The sequence below is a fragment of the Coptis chinensis genome, chromosome 9 (assembly GCF_015680905.1).
Source record: "Coptis chinensis isolate HL-2020 chromosome 9, ASM1568090v1, whole genome shotgun sequence".
NCBI classification, from domain to species: Eukaryota; Viridiplantae; Streptophyta; class Magnoliopsida; order Ranunculales; family Ranunculaceae; genus Coptis; species Coptis chinensis.
The window spans coordinates 19987056-20010043 of NC_141464.1; positions in this window are offsets into that span (position 1 = coordinate 19987056).

Genomic DNA, 22988 nt, shown 5'->3' on the forward strand with positions numbered 1-22988 from the left:
GTATGGAGGAGCCGTTCATTTTCATGTCTCTCTTTATCCCTGGGCCTAAAGCTCCTGAAAATGACATTGATGTGTATTTACAACCATTAATAGAGGAATTGAAAGAGCTATGGGTACATGGTGTGGATACATACGATGTCGTAACGAAACAAACATTTCAGTTGCACACTGCATTACTATGGACTATAAATGACTTTCCTGCATTTGCTAATTTATCCAGTTGGTCTACAAAAGGCAAACTAGCATATCCAACTTGCAACAAGGATACATGTTCTATGTACTTGAAAAATGGTAGGAAGTTATGTTACATGAACCTTTGTAGGTTTTTGCAGCCACGACATCCTTCAACAAAGCATGCTAGGCAGTTATTCAGTGGACACAATTGGAGTTGGTTGCCTCCTAACAAGTTGACTAGGGAAGATGTGTTAATGCAGTTAGAACATGTTGAGGAACAAGGGTATGGAAAGCATCCAAACTATAAGAAGAGGAAGCGTACTGAGACTGAGTTGAACTTGACAAAATATAGCATACTTTTTCAATTACCCTATTGGCATACCCTTAAATTACCCCACAACATTGATGTTATGCACACACAGAAGAATATTTGTGAAAGTGTTTTAGGGACATTGTTGAACCTAGATCGGAAGACAAAAGATTTAGCAAAAGCTCAGTTGGATTTGACTGAATTGGGTATTAGACAAGAGTTGCATCTAATTCCAAGGGGTAATAAATTTGTTGTACCCTGCATGTTATACATTGTCTCTTGCTGAAAGAAGGATGTTTTGCGAGGGGTTGAAAACGGTGAAGTTTCCAGATGGTTATGCATCAAACATTTCTCGATGTGTAAATGTTACATACTGCAAAGTACATGGACTGAAGAGTCATGATTGTCATGTACTTTTACAACGAGTTCTCCCAGTTGCACTTCGTGGTATTTTTGCTAGTGACGTATCTTCTTCTCTAATTGAACTTGGATTCTTCTTTAGAGAGCTTTGCTGCAAAACATTAAAAGTAGAATTACTCAAGAAATTGGAAAAGGACATTGCAGTGATACTTTGTAAGCTTGAATTGAATTTTCCACCAGCATTCTTTGATGTCATGGTCCACTTGGCAGTCTACTTGCCTCGTGAGGCAATAGTTGGTGGACCTGTATAATACCGGTGGATGTATCCTATTGAGAGGTGATGTTCTAGAGAAAGAGGAAAAGGAGCAACTCATAGTTGATGAAATTCAAAGTGATGAAGTTATGCTTGTGCAAATGAATAGAGATGATGTGAACCTAGATGAGGCTGAAGAGGTTGATGCAAATGAGGTCTTTAACAATATTGTGGACGCTAACCAGACTGACGATACAATTATGACCAATGACTATGACACTAAAGAAGATGATACATTGATAGAATATTATACTGAAGAGGAGATTTTTTCAAGTGATAATGATACTGATATTGATTAATCATAATCAATGTAAAAGCTTGTTATTTTTCTTCTATAAAAATATATATTTCACAAATACTTATAAATGTATATCACACATTCATACTTGTAGGCTTCATTTTTATTGCCTTTTGATATTGTATTCTTCTTACTCTTCTTTTATTGCCTTTTGTTTAAAAGTATTGTACTTTTCTTACTTTTCTTCTATTGCCTTTTGATATTGTACTCTTCTTACTCTTCTTTTATTGTCTTTTGTTTAAAAGTATTACTATTTAATTTGCTTTGATGTAGCTATGGTACCTGGTCGTCCACCGCATACTCGTGTTACATCACAGTCTCAGGCCACTCAGCCCGTGCAAGATGGTTCTAGTGTCGGTATAATTCTTTCTTAATTTTGTACTATTCTTATTCATACTAATCTTTTACGGTTCTACTAGTGTTGGTACAATATATATATATATATTAAACAAATAAGCTAGGGTTAGGCAGACCCCCACCTGTATTAAACTCAATGTTTCCTTACATAGATTTTTCCATTTGCATCCTCATTTACAATGGTTTGTAATTCATAATCTAAGGGACTAGCAAAATGGATTAGAGACAACTCAAGATTATGTACAAGACCTACAAGATAGTCAGCTACCTTATTCACTTCTCTAAAGACATGTGAAAAAGTAATATAGCTAAACCTATCTTTCTTCCTCTCGATAGCCACCACCACATCTCTATAATACTAGGGAGGCTTTTCTAGCTTGTTAATGGCAATTATGGCTCTCATAGAATCAGACTCCACCTTTACCTCAACAAAACCTTCTAGTATGAATCTCTCTAGACATACCTCAATAGCCTTGAGTTCTTGGAAAATAATTGAATGATGTCCTCCAGTCCCACTAAACGCTGCAACAACTTTACCTTCCTTGTCCTTCGTCATGCCTCCGTGACTTGGACCATTCTTGTTTAGTGCCCCATCTGAGTTAGCTTTAATCATGTTGCCTATTGGATGATTCCATGCACAATTAATATTCACTTTTTGCTTGAACTGGGTGGTGATGTTTAACCTGAGGAAGAGATTTCGAGCCTTGACAGTATCTTTGACATCAGGTCACAAGACTTGTATATAATTCCTCAAATCTTAAACCAACTTGTTAAATAGTGTCTCTGGAGGTTTGGAGGTTTGTTGGAACCGTCTTTCATTCATTTCTTTCTAGATACTATTCACCAATGCACAAATGAATATTTTGTACATCTCCCCTACTTCTACGTCTCTACTCAGTCTCAATAAGGAAGCCCATTCTCAATTTGCATTACTAGTATCGGTAGAAATTCCCAACAACCTCTTTACTCTTGAAAAGAAGTCCCTAGAGTAAGGACACTCAAAAAATAGGTGTGCAAAGAATTCTCTACTATGTGAACAGAGACAGCAGGAAGATTGATTGATAATTTTCTTGCGAACTAACCTGTCTTGTGTGGGGATGCTGTTGGAAAAGAGCTGCCAAGTAGTGAATGAATGTCGTGGCATCACCTAACTTCCCCATACCAATCGACTCCATCTTTTCTTATCTCGAATAGGAGACAAAGTTGCATAGGCACTGCTGGAAGAGAACAACCTACTATGGTGTGGTGTCCACTGATAGGGTTATATACTAAAAGCATTACTTTTGTATTAACTCTAATTCTTCATTTTTTGAATGAGAATCATATGGGAAATTATATATGTTATTAGTTATATGCGTGCGTCTAATACTTTATGTTGTAGATGATATGGTGTGTGGTGACACACAGAAGATCATATCATCAGTACCTTATAAAGTATAAGTAAACGCGTTCACAACCTAGATGGATTTGGACAAACCATTGGTATGGTTGTAGTATAATCTGGTATTAGTCTATCTTGACTACAGGATTACACTAATACACTTTGTGTGTATTGAACAGGACCAAGTGAGGTTGTTTCTCTTTATACTGACTATATAAGAGAACAAACACCTCTTTTATTATGGACGTTTGTCCTCTTAATCTGGATATAATAACGGGCACTTACATGCATTGTACATTGCTTTAAATCATCAATGAGTGAGATTCATTTTTGAATCAACAAACTCGATGGATTGGGTAATGACATTGTATGTAAGGTGTGCTGTTGATTATAGAAGGAATCTGTGACCCGCAAGAAGTCGGGTTGATGATGTCCCCTTGAGGAGCTCATAATAATTGTCATGTAAACCTAGTAGGTGGATTTAATCCGACATGACAATGAGGTTGAGTGGTACTACTCAAGGACATAAGAAGTTGATTAATGTAGCTGTCAGTGAACTTCACTTAATCAATGAGCATTCAATATCTTAACACGGGGAGATCAACAAGCATATAATATGGAGCCCATAAACGTAATTCATGTAATTTGGGATTAGAGTGGTAGTGCAACAATGGTCTTTAGTGGAATAAGCCATTTGTTGACGGACTTGGGCCGTCAGGAGACCTAACCCTAATTTCTCCTCACTTGTAGCCTATATAAAGAAACCCTTCTTTCCTTGCCAAATACTGATTGATTGCTCAAGAACAATTAATCCCAAAATTTGGCCAAGAGAGAAAGAAGGGGCTGGTAGATCATTGCCCACACAATGTCCATCCCAACATAGGAATACAACAAAAGATCAAGAGGTTGCTGATTTGTAGAGCTTGGATTCTCTGAGATATCATAGCTGTTCAAAGGTATGATCCTAACCAAAATCGTGAACACCCTTATTCTGTTGCGCATGGGTTTTCACAGTTTGTAATAGATGACATACAGCCATAACGGTTCCTACAGTCCACACTATGAAGTCCGAATCTAGATGCTTGTTTATGTTCACTGCCAAAATGCTACCTTTCAAATTTTGAGATCGCAAGGTGTGTACTTCTGCATTCCAGTTTCCAGAAGTCATGATATCACTCACTTTAGCATCCATTCGAAAATCCCAAGCAGCCACTGCCTCTTCATCTTGGATTAGGGGTGAACGAGAACACCACAAGTCATGCCATAGTAGAGTGTTTTCCCCATTTGCAATCTTATATTTGATGAATTTCTTTGCAATCTCTCTGATACTCAAAATATTCTGCCAAGTCCATGAGCAATCTTTTGGGATACTCATGGTCCAGAAGAACTTCTTCTTAATGTGCTGCTTCCACGTCCAATCCACCCATACAGTGTCTTCTCTCGTCACCAGCTTGAATATTATACCACAATAAGCTCCTAAGTTCCATCTTTGTAAATTCATAACTCCCAAGCCACCCTCATCCTTAGTGAGACATACTGTACTCCAACATACCTGGTGATGCCCTTTCTTCATGGTTGTACCTATACATAAGAATTATGCACATAACTTTTCCACTTGTTCTAGAACAGTAATTGGGAGAATAAAGGTTCTCGACCAATAAGTGTGGAAAGAAATAAGAATTGAGTTGATCAGTTTTAATCTACCTGCATGCGAGAGCAACTTTGATTTCCAATTTGAAATTTTCTTTGTGATCTTCTCGACAAGGGGTTGGAATTCCCTTATCCCCAATCTGGCTAAGATGGGAGGAAGTCATAAGTACCTCATAGGAGGTTTAACCAGCTCCACCCCCAGGAGATTAGCCAATGTTACATCATCTTAGTGATTTAATCCTCCTGCTAACAATGATGTTTTGTACTTGTTGATTTTTTGCCCCGTAGCATCTCCAAATGTTTTCAGACACTCTTTGATAGCATTCATAGAATCACAATCACCCTTGCAGAATAAAAGAACATCATCCGTAAAGGCCAAATGAGACAATCTTACTCTGCTACATTTTGAATAAAATGAGATGGCTTTGCTGTTAATGTTTTGCATAATAATAGAACTGAGAATTTCCATCACCAGAACAAACAGATAGGGGGATAAAGGATCTCCCTGCCGAATACCTCTCTTTCCTTCAAAGAACCTTTTAGGAGCACCATTGATCATAATAGAGTAAGAGGGAGTTGCAATGCATATCTTTATCCATTTATATATACATCGATGGAAGAAAGTTAAAGACCTTGATCACAGCTAGGATAGCCTCCCAACTCACCGTGTCATAAGCTTTCCTTATATCCAGCTTGATTGAATATCTAGGAGTACCATGCTTCCCATCATAGCCTCTGAAGAGTACATGAGAAAGCAAAATGTTATCCTAAATGGATCTGCCAGGAATAAATGCTGATTGGTTTGCTTGGACAATGTCATTAGTGACTAACTTTATCATGTTCGCCACAACCTTTGAAATACATTTATAGATGGTGTTACATAACGCTATCGGTCTGAAATCCTCAACCTTTGAAGGATTGCTAACTTTAGGTATGAGACATATGAAAGTAGCATTAATCCCTCGAGGACATCTATAATATTTGAAAGCATTACTGATAGCCTCTGTAAAATCATCCCCAACTATATTCCAACAGCCCTTGAAAAAGAAAGGAGTGTAACCATCTGACCCAAGTGCTGTATTCTCTTTCATCCCATAAAGCGCTTCCTTTATTTCCATTTGTGAGATATCAGCCTCTAGAAGAATTTTTATAACGGGTGAAATGACGGATTTGACATGAAGGTTGTTGAAAAACTCCTCTCTGCTAATCTTCGCTGCTTCAAAACCCAGAATCTCAGTGTAATACCCCACTATAGATTTTATAACCTCAACTTGACCCGTTACAATAACACCATCTGCATTCTGAGTGCACCATATGCCACTCTTAGCTTTCCTTTCCTCTAACGATTTAAAGAAAAAAGCAGTGCATTTATCTCCTTCTCTCGCCCAAACATCTTCTCGTTTACTCTTGATTTCAGCAGCTTCTATCTGTGCCAAGTCACTATACTTTCCGAGAGCTACCTTTTCTCTTTGTCCCAACAACAAATCCCAAGGTTTAGCTGGCAGCTGCCTATGCACATCATACAAGACTTCTCTAGCTTGCTCCACTCTACCATGAATGTTTGAGAACTGAGATCTAGCGCATGATTTCATTCTCGCCTTCAGAAGTTTCAATTTTTGCATAAGGACGTACATTAGGTTCGAAAACAATTGCACATCCCATACTTCTCGCAACGTGTTTTGGAAATCCTGTTGTTCTACCCAATAGTCCTTGAACCAAAAAGGTAGGGCTTTGCATTCAAAATCATACCAGAAAAGCAAAACTAGAGAGTGATCTGAAACTCCATGGGGTAAAATTTTTGCCTTAGAAGATGGATAGACATCAGTGTATAAACTATTGACTAAGCATCGATCAATCTTAGTCATAATTCTACCTTTTCCCTCCACCTTGTTATTCCACGAGAAAAAAAACCCATTGAAGCTCAAGTCAGACAGAACTGCTCTTTGTAAACATTCCACGAATTCCTCGGCTTCTCTACGGTGCATTGGACTACCTTTCATCCTTTCCTTAGCTTTAGTTATATTGTTAAAATCACCGATTACAGCCCAAGGAAGCATGATAGAACTTTGAATAGAAATTATATCCCTCCATACTTTAGTTCTAAAAGCTTTGGAATTTCTAGCATAAACCACCGTGAGCATGAAGACTTCATTGGTAGGTGATAAATGCTCAAAAAGTGCAATTTAACCCTCGATTATGCCTCTTGTTTAGCCATCTTAGTGGACTAATAGTATTTGTAAGTTATGTTTTAAGATTCTACAGGTGAAAAAGAGAGTTTTGTAGAATATTAGAGAAAAAGAGATAAAATGGAGCAATTCAGAGCATTAAGGATGACATGGGAAGCCCGTGGACAATCATGGAGAAGGCCAAGGAATTGAAGCTATTAAAGATGCGACTTGGACCTATTTTAAAGCCTATTTGGAAGCCCAAGGCCAAAGGATTCGTTGCTTGGACCAAAACCCGCAAAAGAGGAAAGAAAAATTGACCAAAGGTGGAAAAATAGAGTCTCGCATTTGAGAAGCGACTATCGTGCGTCCAGACGCGACCCATGCGTTTGGGACGCATAGATCGAGCGTCCAGACGCATTGATTAAGTCTGGGACACATGAATAGTGCGTCCAGACGCATGAATCGACACTGTAGCCAATTCCTTCTAAGTTTTGGAGATGAAGCTGGACTCTGGAAGAAGTATATTTGTATTAGGAAACAAATGACGGTTTGGAATGCTTCTAGAGCTCATTGTAACCCCTATAAATAGAGGACCTAAGTACCTCATGTAATGGGCCAATTCACTTATATTTTTGTCTCCAGAACTTGAGGCAGAGAGAGATTAATAATAAAAGATCGATTTTAACTAGCTGAGTTTTAATAAATTAGTCTTTCTAGTCTTATGTTCTTCGACTCTTCTTCTTCTCGTTCTTCGTGTTCTTCCTTCTTTATGGAAGGCTAATCTTCTCCTTCAAGGGAGGAGATGAAGCCAGTGCTTAAGGTTTAATGATTCTTTTGGTTCATGGTGTTCTTCAATCAGGTTAGTTCTTTATGTTTTTAGTTATTAGTTCCATTGCCCACACCAGGGGATGGAAGTATAGAATAGGGTTTATGTTTTGCAATATTAATATCATGCTAGTGTTCTTTACTTTTCTTCTAGTAGTATAGTTCTTTATAGTTAGGGAAGTATTTTTTGTGTTGCCTTAGAAGGGGTAGCTCAGGGAGTGGCTGCCTAGGGGAAGTATTCTTTGTGTTTGCCTTAAGTGGTGATTCATTGAGTGGCCGCCCTATTAGGAAGTACTCCTTGATGTTGCTCTTGGTAATACATTGAATGGCTGCCCGAGCTTACATAAAAGGAAAGAAGATATTAATAGCATAAACATAGGAACAACCTTAAGTAGAGTTAATTTTTAACGATGTTTTGTCCAAGAGGGCATCGGCACTTGCTCGATTGCCTAATTGTAGTCTACTTGTAAGAACAATCATGAAGAAGAAGGTCATAGATTAAAAGTATTGGTGGATTATAATCTCTTGAATTCCCTCTCTTATAAATTCCCAATAGTTTAGTTAATTTAGTTTAGTTTAGCATTAGAATCTAAATCTCTATAATCATAGTTTTTAATCCCTTAAACCCCCTTTCCAGTCCTGTCCTTCACATAACATACACTTAAAAGTGGAACGATAGCCTACTCATCCTTTACTTATTGAGGGATAATTAGGTTTTGATACGCTTCTATTTTGTTCAATGACCATCATCTATCTGCATCATTCATCTCATCTACACACACAAAAAGAGGCTGGTCAAATGGCGCCACAGCCGGGGATATAATTAATTGTAGCCCTGGAAGAGGCTGGTCAAATGGCGCCGCTACCATTTTAAGTTGTTTATGTTTAACATTTTCTTTCAAGATTAGAACTTTGGATATTGAGGTATAATTAGCCGCATCATCCATCCTTTTGAGAAAGAGAGAAGCTTGAAGGACATCTCGAAGACAAGATCTACCATCCAGGTTAGTTGAATCTTCATTCTTTTTATTGCTTTCTTAGTATAGTTGCATCATAGTTTAGTTTTATTGCTTTCTAGTATAATTGCATTTAGGACCTTTTCAACAATTGAAGTTGTAAGCCAACACAGCAAAACATCAAACTCTAGTGTTTCTTGTCTGAATCTTGACAAACGGACTATCGTCTGTGGGTAGTGGTACTTAAGCAATCCAAGTGATTCACCATAGCCCTAGAAGAGACAGCTTTAGACAACGGGCGAGATACTAGCTGCAAAGCCCAACCCAGTTGAAGGAAAGTAGTTTTACATTTTAGTATAATTTAGAATAGTTGTATATTATTCAAGCATTGTAGGATAGTTTTTCGTCATTTTCGCATAGCATTTTCTAGTGTATGCCCCGTCGTCCATATCATCGTCCGGTAAGAACACAACAGTGGACAAGGTTTAACAACAGACTCACAAGAATACTAGACGAGATTGATACAATGGCCGCACCCAATGATGGAGGTGTTTTGGACACCAATAATCCTGAAGCTATCCCACCCATGCAAGCACAACAGAGGAAGAAGCTGAGCGATTTCTATTCGCCAATCATTGGAGACCCACCCAGCAGTATTGTTTTTCCAGAGATAGAAGCTAATCAGTTTGAACTTAGAGCATCAGTAATCTCTATGCTTACAAAGTTCAATGGTTTAGATAATGTTCAACCTTATGTTCACATGAACAAATTTCTATCATCCCTCTAACTTTCAAGAACCGTAATATCGAGGGGATGAGAGTATCAAGTTAATTTTTCCACTCTCCCTCGAAGGTAAAGCATTGAATGGTTAACCGCATGTACCGATTAATTCAATCAACAACTGGGAGAAGTTGAGGACAAAGTTTATGAACAAGTTCTACCCACCCGGAAGACGGATGCCATCAAAGCAAGCCATCGCAATTTCAAAGGGAAGGTGATCAAGAATATCATCAATTTTGGGAGAAATTCAATAATCACCGCTAGTCTCATGTCCACATCATGGTTATGATAAGAGCACACCGGCTCATTTTTTTTCTTCGAGGACTTTCTACTATGAACAAGCGATGATGATCTGATCAATGCATCAAGGTAAGTTTACATCATTGGATGGAGAGGAAGCCTACAACTTTTTCAAGAATTTAGCTGAAGACACTCAACAATGGAGTACTAGCAATGAGGACGTAGCTAGAGTGGAGGGGGTGCCGAAGAAATTTGGCAACCAAATTCAAGAAAACCCAAATCAAGCAATGTTATCAATTATGGCAAGCCTATCAACAGGACTTGAAAATCTGAACAAGAAGTTTGATCAGTTCTCCATGAATCCTCCAAAACCAAACAATTTCCAAGCTAAACCTCAGCCATCCAAGCCTTGTTATACCATTTGTGAGCTATGTTTCGATGAAGGCCACACCATCGAGAAGAGTGTTCAGATTATCCGGATACTAATGCAGAGGCATGTAGTATCAACTCTTTAGGAAGAAATAACCAGTTCAATCAAGGACAGAATTATTGGAAGCCACAAAATACAAATCAGAGGAATTTTCCTCTAGGATTTCAGAATCAGTCAAATCAGTTCCAGAATAACCAGTATCAGTTCCAAAACTGCAAGCAACCATACAGAAATCAACAATCATACCAGAACCAGCAATACCAAGCTAACACAAACAGAGAGTTAGTACCAGATCTTGTGAGTGGATATATTGCCTCTACGCCTCAGTCGAGGAAAGCAGTTACCCCACATCTGGAAGATGCTATCACCACCATTGTCAATGAGCTGAAACAGACAAATCAAAGAACCCAGAAGTTGGAGAATAACTTTAGTGTCCTTCAAGGCCAGATAGGGCAAATCGCTGCCGCCTTGACAGATAGATCAAAAGGAGCATTACCAAGCCAGTCGGAGCCAAATCCGAAAGGAAGAGGTGTCCTGCAGGTGGATAACCTGGAGATTACTCAGTGGAATGCCCAAGTTAATTCTGTCACCACTCTGAGGTCAGTCAAGAAAGTTTATAACAGGATTGTCTATGAACCAGGAAAAGATTTTGCGGAGTGATAAGAGTTCTACTCTCAATCCTATGAGATATAGTGGAGTAGAGTGATTCGTTCCACTCCTAGTCCTTCCGCATGCTGTGTTCTCTACGTATAAGTATTCTTAACTCTAAAGTCTAATGAGAGATTTACGAAGTGGCAACTAGACTACGATGCAACTACCCACAAGATGCAACTAGTCGACTATTAGAACAACTATGAGAATGCTACGTTGATTCTATGATAAGGAGTTAGAGGGGGATTGATTCCACCTTAACTTGACTTAATCCTACTAACGATGAATCGTCATAATCCGAATTTAACTACTTCGCAGAACAATATGGTTACTCCTAATCCCTAATTACACATGGCATTTCTACCAATTCATAACTAGTATGTGAACGATTAAACCCATTCTCATGGTGAACTAATCGTTTCTAGAGTGGAAAGGAAATTACGACGACTCTACGATAATCGGAATCAAGCTTTCATCAAGGCTTCTCAACCCCCTCAATGGAGGTTTAGCCGAGAATCAAAACGCTATTATTCCCAATGGAATTCAAACAAGAAATGATATAAAGATTGAAACTTTGCTTGTTTAAACCCAATTCAAAACTACTAATGCAATAATTTGAATTAAACTAATAATGACAATTACTTAAATCTGCAAATTGAAATTAAACAATTAATGGAAATGAAACTAACTTATGGAGAACACTATTTTATTAATCTAATGAATAATAAAATAATGATTCAAATACTAAATTAATAATCTAACTAATCTAAGTCTAGCTATCTACGTAATAAGGGAAATTAGATCTACACAATTGTAAAAAACAAGAATCGAAATTGACAAACTAGCTAATTTATTAATCAAACTAATTAAGAATAATGATTCTAAGAGTTTAATCTAAAACAAGAATTGAAATGGAACTAAACTTAATTAAACTACTGAAAACTAGATCTAGAATTCTATAAATTTTTAGGTCTATCTAGCTACCATTAACTATCTACCCTATCTACCATTAACAAAGAGCTAAGCTTTTGTTTTTATACTTTCAGATCCAAAAAATGTGCATGGGCTTGGAGCCATGTTTTGGGCAAGAGAATCAGGCCCAAAACCCAATTCTTTCAGTCCAAAAAGGCCTCTTCAGCTGCAGTTGGCTTCAACAGACTTTTTGTCCACTTCTACTCTTCTGATTGGGTCAAGGCTTGTACCATTGGAAAGCTCTTTCCGAGTCGGTCGTTTTGACATAAGGTAGGCCCCATTCCGAGGTCTGAGTCCAAAGATACGGCCTTCGGAAGTTCTCATCGACTTGTGTGTCATTTTACACCAGCGTCGACTTTTCAGCTTTTGATCGGGCTTTAGAAAGGCTTTGTCTTCTTGAATCTTGGCCTTTAGTCACGGAACTCCTTAGTAACCGACCTTTGCTCCTTTATCTCGCTAAAGTGGCACATTTCTACACATAATGGACTTTGAATCCTGAAATGCATAAAAACACGTAATCAGTGTTAACTCTTAATTATTACTCACATAATTTTTCTAAAAGTATGATCATTACGGGGTTAAAACTACAGTTTTGGGCTCTTATCAAACCACCCCAAACAGCATTTTGCTTGTCCTCAAGCAAAGATGAGAAATTAGAATAAGTGACCAAAAATGGAGTTTTAACTACTCGTTTTTTTGCGAGAGCGATTGCATTGACCATATATACAACAAGGCCTTAAACCACTAGGAATTCCCTAGTGGACGAAGTTATAGCCTCGTGAGAGTTTTCCAGTGAAGGTACTCACAAACTTCATCTATACTACAACGACTAAGAAATAAAACTATTGTTTCCTTATCCATGCTCTAAATTAACTATTCCTCTCACTAGCAATGCATATAGAGTAATCAAGTCGAAACCTAAGCTAATATATGCATAATAATCAATCATCTACAATAAACATATATACAATGAGTAATACTATGAAATGCCTAGCAGGTTCGTTTCTGAAACTCGAAATAGCGTCCTTAAGTAGGTTCTCACAATAATAGTCAAGATACAACACTCTGATTTTTCCACACAAGTTTTGCTACTCCAGTGTGCAGTGGGCACATTTTACCTTACCATCTCAATGACAACAAGGAAGCCTGAGTCGATCAAACACATCTGCCACTTACTATTACACTAACCTATTCCTAATTGAGCTAGAGGTCTTTATTAGGTGTTGTGGGGATTAGGAGATGGTTTAAGAAGGAAGGAAATGGATATTCAAAAGGGACAAGTCGAGATAATATAGTCTTCAGATTATGTAACTAGAGAAAACCTTGTTTTTTTCCTTTTGCTTCTACACTTTGTTTCCATCCTTAGCCATTTTTTTTTTTCTTTGGCTTTTGACTCCCTTTTATTCTATTTTTGGAGTTTTTATTTTATTTCTATTTTTATTTTTCTTTTCTTTGGATGGAAACCTCTTTTCTTTATTTTCTGAAGCCGTTAACTAACTTTGTTTACACAAGTTTTTCTCTTCTTCTTTCTTCCTCATTCTATTTTCAGACTTATCTAAATTGGGTAGGTTGAATTTTTTATTTTGTTTTGTTTTGTAACAGGGTAAAGGATTTGTGGTTTATGAAAGGCTCAAGAAAGGCTCAGAGGGGCGACTAGCGGAAAATAATTCATAGGTTCGAATTTCTGGTTATATCGATCCGAATAGGGCCTAAATTCTCGCTTAGGATATGACATAGTGATCAAGCAAGTGGACGTGTGATTTCTCTATCCGGATTTTACTTCTCCCTTGTGTCATTTCTCAAATGTTTCGCTCATATAAGGCTTTAGGCTATATTCTCACAGGATTTGTAGAATAAGTACTCTAGCCTAGATTTGAAACTTCATCGCTAACAATCATCGATACTCATGTAATATATTTATAGATAGATGCAAAGATTATTACCTATATATTAACCTAAGTTTCTAAAAATTATTCTAATGCAAAATCTACGTGAGACTTCTAGATTATTAAGAGCATAGAGAAGGAAAACAATACCAATATTCCTAAGTGTATAGCATGAACTTATTTATTTATATTTTTGAATTTTTAACTAGAAAACAAATGCATATTATCTATATCTATATCCTAATAGATGCCTTAATTACACGTGTTTCTATGCCCCCCAAACAAGAAACATGCTTTGTCCTCAAAGCATTTTAAATAAAAGAGGGTAGGAAAAATACCATTGAATCGCGTGGAAATTTAGGAACATCTGCAAAACAAGGTTAGAACGCATACTAATATAGGAAATAAAACTGACTCAACTCTATAATGAAGTTCTACCCATTATGGGGTTAGCAAGAATGAAATTGCTTGGGACATAAGTAGACACTAACTAGAATTAAAACTTACCTTATCTCCCCGCTTTTACTCATCATCTTCCTCATCCTCTTCTTCTATAAAGAAGTGAGGTTCCTTCAAGGCGATCTGCCATGCCATGATAATTTGCCGGGCTTCCCACCATTTATCATCTATTATTGCTAACCTATTAAGAGCCACTTTGGTCCGGACGGGTGTAGGGTGCAACCCGATGAGGTTGTATCCTCCACCCTTGCCAAGTCATTGCACGGAAAGATCGAATAATACTATTGGTGGGTCGTACAGTGTCGACCATAATCCAATCCGTGAAACGTGTACAAAAAACAGGAAAGAAACATAGCATAATACGGGAAATTAGAATAGGCATAAGAAAGTACTTATGCCTCATGCTATGGGATCGAGCTAAACTAGACATCAAGGTTCGGGGAAGGTCATGACACATACGTCCCGTGGCTAAAGCAAGAAAGACGCTGCAAGTGGCCTCATTCACAGAAAAAAAACGCCATTCCCCTAAAATGTTTAGCATGATCCAAAACATAGCAGTTCCTATGTTCATGGACAGGCTACCAAAGGCGACGTTATATTCCCCTTGGTCCTCGATACGGAAATTGCCCGCGCCATACGACTCATGCAAAAACTCGTAAGTGTAGACATACCTATTATCTACCCAATAGCACCATGGGTCTTGTATTTCAGCGGGCATAGCAAGTCCAAGAACAAATGCTAGCAAGAACCTGGTAATTTCCATTGGTTCATTATAAATGTTGATGGAGAACCATATGGTCTCTCAAAAAAATGTAGTTATCGTAAAAATAAGATGCTAGTGTTGGAGAATAAAGTGCATCAGGTCTTACCATAAGCGGTTCCCAGCCAACGTATGTGATCGCCTTGCGAAACCAAGCACCATAAGTAGTGCTTTGGAACAAATCTTCAAAAGACTGTTCCGGTATCAAGGTAGGAGATGTCATCTCAAAATTATGCTCTGAAATAGCTGCGAATGATCCGGGAACAACCCGTAGAAAAACTGGAATTTTTCTTGTCGGCGGAACTCAGGGCGCGAGTGCACTCTACTTGGGCGCGGGCGCGCTATGAAGTTTTTAGAATTCCAGTGTTTGAGCTAGGGTCGCGCTCACCTTGGGCGCGAGTGCGCTCTGACAAAAATTCTGAAAAAATTGCAGAGCTGAAAGCTCCTCTTGGGCTGGCCTTTCGAAGGTCTCTTTGAAACTTCGAAATTGAGGCTAAAGCGTTGGAATCGTGGGAGTTGATGGAGGTTAGGTGTAGTGTGAGTTGTGAGTGTAGAATGTATGAAGTTTATATAGGTTTTAAGTTGCTAAAATGGATCGGGAAGTTGCCAAAAGGTTTTTACGGCAGTTTTCGGAAATACCAAGATTTCCAAACCCGAAAACGGAAACAACTCATTTTCTTGATTCTAAAACAAACCTAGTATCTTTTAGGTTGAATTTATGATAGAATCTACTTATTTAATCGATATTTCATCCTACCATGAAACTTATTCATAGATATGCCTAAACGGCCATATTTTCACCTTGACTCCGCAATAAATTCTAAGACGAGGGTCATATAAAAATCATGCTGGAATAGATAACACCACCCCCAAACAATTTGGGAAGGTGGGATCAATATTAAACAACCACGCACAATGAAAATAACCTCATTTTATTAAAATTTTCATTCGAAGTACATTTCACTACAAAATTCAAATTACGGAAATAAAACTTACATTAAAATAAATGGCAATAATGAAACGACAAATAAAAATAGAAACATCAAACGATACTATCCCTAACCACTCCGATACTGGTAGCGGAGGGCACACGGTCTGGAGATGGCTCCTGAGCTCCCGATGGGCCAGCACCATTCGTCTTTTGATGACGACTCTCGTTCCTCGATGGTGTGTCCTCAGAAGGAGAATCCCCGTGAGGTGGGAATCGTGCAAGCATGTCGTCCATGTCGGGCGGGCGCCTTGAGCTTCTAGCTCGCCCATCTGTTCCCATCGCTCGTCCTCTCTTTGGGTACGAATCTCGAAGTTATGATGGATAGTAGCCTGTCGAGTCCGGAGGTCTTCGCAGATAGTATTGAGTGAACGCATGCCACGATGAATTACGGCCATGCATTCTGCATCTGACCAACACCGCTCCAGGGCATCCGCATCAAAACAAGTCAAGTCCTCCTCATCCTCCGAGGCATTCTCATTTCCCCCATCCTCCTCGGCATTCTCATTTCCACCATCCTCCTCGTCCTCTATCCTATCCTCAGGCAACCGCCAAACTCGTTGGACACACTCCTTATAAATGCGAGGATTTTGGTGCAGGGTGATGTAAGACCTATCAGACGCCTGAGCTGCTCTCAACTTCAGCATGATCTTGGTTATCAACACAGGGAGAGGTGCAACAGACTTCCCTACTCCCCTAATCATGCTAAGCAAAAACTCCAAGATACAGAACTCGTATTTCTGCTCCTGGAGTATCCATAAAATGTGGAGGTAGTTCAAACCGATGTCGCTGACCTTCTCATTCCCCAGGACGTTCCGACCAATCCACTGAGCTGCAGCCAGCTGGTTGGTTCTGAGGGATGACTGGCAAACACAATGCGAGATTCCCTTCGGTAACTGTCACGTTCATCAATGGTTCTACCCCATTGTATTGGGACTCCTGCAACATGACATCCAGATAAATTCTAGGCGGAATGCCTAGAATCTCAGCCAACAACCCAGTAGTTACCTCCTTCCTCCTCTTCGCCACCATAACAAAAATTCTAGTCCCCTCTACCTCCTTCGTGTTGTAAAACCGTCGAACTAAGTCTTCGTAGTAAAAGGCTTCAGTCGAGTACCACAAGCTATTCCAGTCTCTACTGATCATTTCGTCACCGTAAAACGGCGCGAAGTGATCACCAGTAAAAGCTTGCTCCGGCAAAATTCGACGTTGTTGAGCCATTTTAGTGTTTGGAATGTAGTGGTGGTTTAAATGGGATGTGGTGTTGGAAATTGAATCGAATCGACCTGAAGCAAAGCGGTGGTGGGTGGCGATGGTGGCGGTGACGAGTTCACAAATTTTTTTAAATTTTCGTGGGTTTTGGTGATGTAAGTAGGTGGATTTGGTGGGGGTTTGGTTTTTGAGAAGATTTGTAGTGGATTTTTGATGGTTGGCGTGGGTTTAATTAGGTTTATTGTTTATTTATTTATTTTTTTTAGGTTTGGAGCTTGGTGAGCATTAATGGCGGTTTTGAGAAGATGAACGCGACTGTTAGGCAAAGGTAAGGGTGCGGGTGCGCTGCCGGTGGGCGCGGGTTGGGCCCAAGCTTAATTCGAAATTTTTGAATTTTTCGATTTTTCGCGAAACTTCAAATCAAAATTGTCGCTTCGTTACCGGTCCGATTTTTGTGAATGAGATATGAAAATGATCAGGAGAGAATTTCCAATCTAATGATCCATAAAACACTCTATTCCAACCGTGGATGACATATAAGATAGTGGAAAACACCTCGAAGTGCGTGCATGACGTACGCTATGCGAACGAATGAACTCTAAATTCATAGAGTATGTCAACAAGAATCGAAATACAATTAAACGGCCTAAGCAACTCTAATGGGACATAAAACATTCTAGGATGGAAACACGAACACCCCACCCCCAAACAAATTTTTTACAACAAAGTTTAGAAAATTTGTTTTTAACAAATGGGTCTTTTTAAAGTCGATTTCGAGACTTCCTAGATTACTATGTTTATTATTTAATATTTTTTTACTTTTATAAGGAAAAACAATAAGCAAGAAAGACATAATTCACCCCATAGAGAAACATGAATAAAAAATCCGAGAAAACATGCAAGAGTGGAAAACGTGAATTTTGTTAAACGTGGACTTAGGATCCGGTACTTACAGCCACAGACTCCATAGGGAGGGCCCGGTTACCTTAATGGTGCATTCACCAATATCTGGAAATGAAAGGAATGCACCCAACACAAAAAATTGAGTCATTTATAGTCAGATACTCGAGACTTTATCTAAACATATGTATGAGCATGCAGTTTATCATATATCAACAACCGAAATAGTTGTGGATCATTCCATAAATAAATATCACAAAAAACATATCCAAACACAATCAAGTACCAAGATTTCCTATGACGCAACCTAGTGAAATGAAAGCGAAGTCGGATAACCCTATTACATAACCTAGCATGCACCTTCTTTTTCATTTTTGAACGAGAGGGTGTTCTAGTGAATAAGTGTGGAAAAGTGAATGGTTGTGGAGAATATGGTGAATATGGATAAGTTGTAGAAGGAAAGCATGTAAACAATGAGGATGTGGGTTTAGCACAAAACTCATTCATGGTGTGTGTAGGGCCTGTTTCAAGTCTGAAAATGAAGGTGTCAAATGCTTGGTTCTTCTGAAGTATTTGTTTACTAGGTGGATTTAAAAAATTATGAAGCACAGAAGAAACAAAAGGATCGAGTGCAAACTCGAGATTCCTTTGAAAGGGTGGAAGGAGGGAAGTCAAGGTGCATGTTGTGGAAAGTAGTTCTTGATAGGGTGAATCATCACCTGCTCTAAGAAACTCATCGAATTGCTCATCTAGATTGGTCATATCCTCGTTACTATGATAGTCCTCTACATCTTTGAGAAAGTCATCTATCTCATCCCCATCCGTAATATGTGTATCGACTAGTGTAGGGATGGAAATGTTGGAGTCTGAACTTCCAAAGAAAAGAAATTTGGGCATATGATTATCAGGGAACATGTTGTTGAAATAATCTCGAGCAAAGCTCTCGATCATGCTAACCTCTCCATCCATAGACGAATCGGGTAATTGTGTCTTTGTTTTAAAAACATTGACTTCAACAACAAGATGGCCAAAAGACATGGACATTGAACCATCGCGGCAATTAATGAGCGCATTGGCAGTAGCCAGGAAAGGACACCCTAAGATGATCGGGATAGAGTCGTTAACGACTTCTGTATCGAGGATGACAAAATCAGCCGGATAGTAAAAATCCTGAACTTTTACCAGAACATTTTCGACGACACCCTTAGGATACTTAATAGACCGATCAGCTAATTGCAACATCATTTTAGTGGGTTGCATCTCGTCTAGACCTATTTGTCTATACAAATAAAACGGGAGTAAGTTAACACTAGCCCCCCGTGTCTAATAACGATTCGTCGTATAAGAATCTCCTAAGGTGCATTGTATAGTAGGGATCGACCGGGGTCCTTGTACTTAACAATTCCATTATGTTGGATAGAGTTGGGAATTGTTGCATTAAAAAGGTGTCTGTTGGTATATTGGTCCTACGCCTAGTAGTACACAACTCCTTAAGAAACTTAGCATGGTGTGGTAGCTTTTAATAGCTTCGAGGAAGGGAAGATTTATAGTTAGATTCTTGAAAACGCCCCTAATCTCCTCATAATTAGTATCCCTAGTTAACATGGCTAATTTTTGTGAAAGCGGGGGTTTCGTCTATATTTAGCAATGGTATCACTGGATGTTTAACCGTGGCTTTTCTGTTTCTTAGGTTGTGTTGTAATGGCTGGTACCTCTACGGTGGTAGGCTCTTGAGTTTCTTTTTAGGTATCTAGTAAAATAGTAGGTGTAGGGGACTCTTGGTGGGGTAATTATAGGCATAGTTACTTTGTTATCAACCACTCTGCCAGAACGGAGAGTGGTGATGGCCTTTAGCTCACCTACATTTTCATATTCATTACTAGTATTATTGGTTACCTCAAAGGCTGTGTTTGTTGTTTTAGGATTAGGTATTTCGTGACCTGGAAACACACCTTTGGGTTGGGATTTATCTTGGGCCAACTGTTGGGTTAAATTATTAACGGATTGTAGAAGTTGTTGGTTAGATTGAGCCATGGTTTGGAAAAGTTTTTGGCTCACTTGTATGAAGGTGTCAAGACGATCCGGTTGTGTGGGTGTAGTAGTCACGGGTGGTGTGACTGGAACTATTTCACGTGAATTATTTATGGGTGGATTTTGATAATTATTATTTACCGGAACGATACCTCTATTAGCATTATAATTATTATAACTACCTTGACCTTGTGCTTGACCTTGTCGAGGTTGCACTTGGTTGTTATAATTATTAAAATTACCCCCGACCACGCCCTTATCATGGTGGAGCTTGGTTAAAACTGTGCATTGGCCTAACATATTGATTATTGTACCCTGGAGGTGCGACGTGTTGGTTATTTCTCCAACCGAAGTTGGGATTTTGTCTCCAAGGGGCGTTAGGTTCACTATTAATGGAACAAGCCTGTTCATAGGCAATAGAAAAGTGGAAGTCGGGATGATCAGGGCTCCAACAGAAACTACATGGATTTGAATTTACGTTCATGACGGGGATAGGCTTTTGTTGAACAGAAATGGCCTCTACCTTTTTAGTAAGTGATTCAATTAGAGTTTTCAGCTTGGGATCGTGTTTAATTTCAAACATACTGGCGGCCTTAACTGTATTAGAAGAACTAGCGGAGCGGTGGATATCGTCACTACCCCCGGTTGTTATTTCGCTTTAGTTTGATCCTCTAAAAATTTATAAGCCTCCGAGGCTCCTTTGCTTAAGAAACTATCCCCATTCATTATGTCTAGGACTTCTTTATGGTGGTGTAGAAGTCCTTTGAAAAAGGCACGAACTAACGTGTCTTTCTCTAAGTTATGATGTGGACACTCTATAAGGAGATCGGTGAAACGATTCCAAGCCTCTGAAAATGATTCATGAGGATTTTGTCGAAAGAAATGAATCTTGGAAAGCATCTCATCCGTCTTTAGGGGTGGGTAAAAATGTTCCATAAACAGCTGAACAAGTTTAGCCCATGAGTCCACAGAATTAGGCACTTGGGCAGTTAACCAAGACGCCGCCTTATCGGCTAAGGTGAAAGGAAATACCCTTAGTTTAATTTGTTCCGCACCAACCGTAGGATGGTGGAATGTTGTTAGGACTTGTTCAATCCTACGCATGTGCTGATAAGGATTTTCATGATCTAATCCATGAAAAACAGGTAACAAATTAAAAATATTTGGGGGGATTAGGAAATCCCCCACAGGGTCTGCTAGAACGATGCAAGATTTGGGGCTATCGCTCAAGGCTTTATAAAAGTCCGAGAGAGGAGTCTCTCCTTCGTCGGGCATTGTGTCAGGTGGTGTGTGTGAAATAGTAGCTAGAGGTGGAGTGGGTGGTATACTAGATAGAATTGTTTGTTGATGTTGTTGTGTGATTACGTTTGGTGTTTTTGTTCGACCAGACCTTAATCTCATACAAGGCTAAGACCAAATTTAGCTAAACACATCAACACTCCAAACAATTCTGATATACTAGTATAAACCTCTAACAGGAGATGTGAGGTGTGGAAGAAAGGAATACCTGATTGCGTCCTTGCTTCGCTTATGAATAGCGTCTTGTTTACGCGTGTTCAGTGTATATAACAAGTTAGAACACTGAAACACTTGAAAAATCAAAGTTCGAATCAAAACTGTAGAAATCCGGAAAAATCTAACTTAGGGCGCAGGTGCGCTTGCTTAGGGCACGGTCGCGCTCCGTGTAATCTTGAAATTACAGTGTTTTAGGTATGGGTCGCTCAGCTTGCTGGTCGCCTCGGCTTTCCAATAACTTGGGCGAGTGCTTCCGCTCCACTTGAAGCGAAGTCGCTCCGTGCAAATTTTTTTCGGAAGTTTTCAATGCTGAAACGGACAACCACAGTATGAATCAAACAAGGGTGGGTGGGTGAACTGGGACTTTAGGAAAAGTACTTACACTACGAAAACAATGCGAAAGTGAAACTAAGATGGCAGCGGCACCATTTGATAAACGATAAAATTTGATAGTTTACCTATGAAATGAACGATGAAACTCAAAACGTAAGTAAACTAAACCTATTTACGTGCCTATATTTTATCAAAGATTCTACTCTCAATCTTATGAGATATAGTGGAGTAGAGTGATTCGTTCCACTCCTAGTCCTTCCGCATGCTGTGTTCTCTACGTATAAGTATTCTTAACTCTAAAGTCTAATGAGATTTTACTGAAGTGGCAACTAGACTACGATGCAACTACCCACAAGATGCAACTAGTCGACTATTAGAACAACTATGGGAATGCTACGTTGATTCTATGATAAGGAGTTAGAGGGGATTGATTCCACCTTAACTTCGACTTAATCCTACTAACGACGAATTAATCGTAATCGAATTGAACTGCTTCCCAGAACAATATGGTTACTCCTAATCCATAATTACACATGGCATTCCTACCAATTCATAACTAGTATGTGAACGATTAAACCCATTCTCATGGTGAACTAATCGTTTCTAGAGTGGAAAGGAAATTACGACGACTCTACGATAATCGGAATCAAGCTTTCATCAGGGCTTCTCAACCCCCTCAATGGAGGTTTAGCCGAGAATCATCACACTATCATTCCCAATGGAATTCAAACAAGACATGATATAAAGATTGAAACTTTGCTTGTTTAAACCCAATTCAAAACTACTAATGCAATAATTTGAATTAAACTAATAATGACAATTACTTAAATCTGCGAATTGAAATTAAACAATTAATGGAAATGAAACTAACTTATGGAGAACACTATTTTATTAATCTAATGAATAGTAAAACAATGATTCAAATACTAAATTAATAATCTAACTAATCTAAGTCTAGCTATCTACGTAATAAGGGAAATTAGATCTACACAATTGTAAATAACAAGAATCGAAATTGACAAACTAGCTAATTTATTAA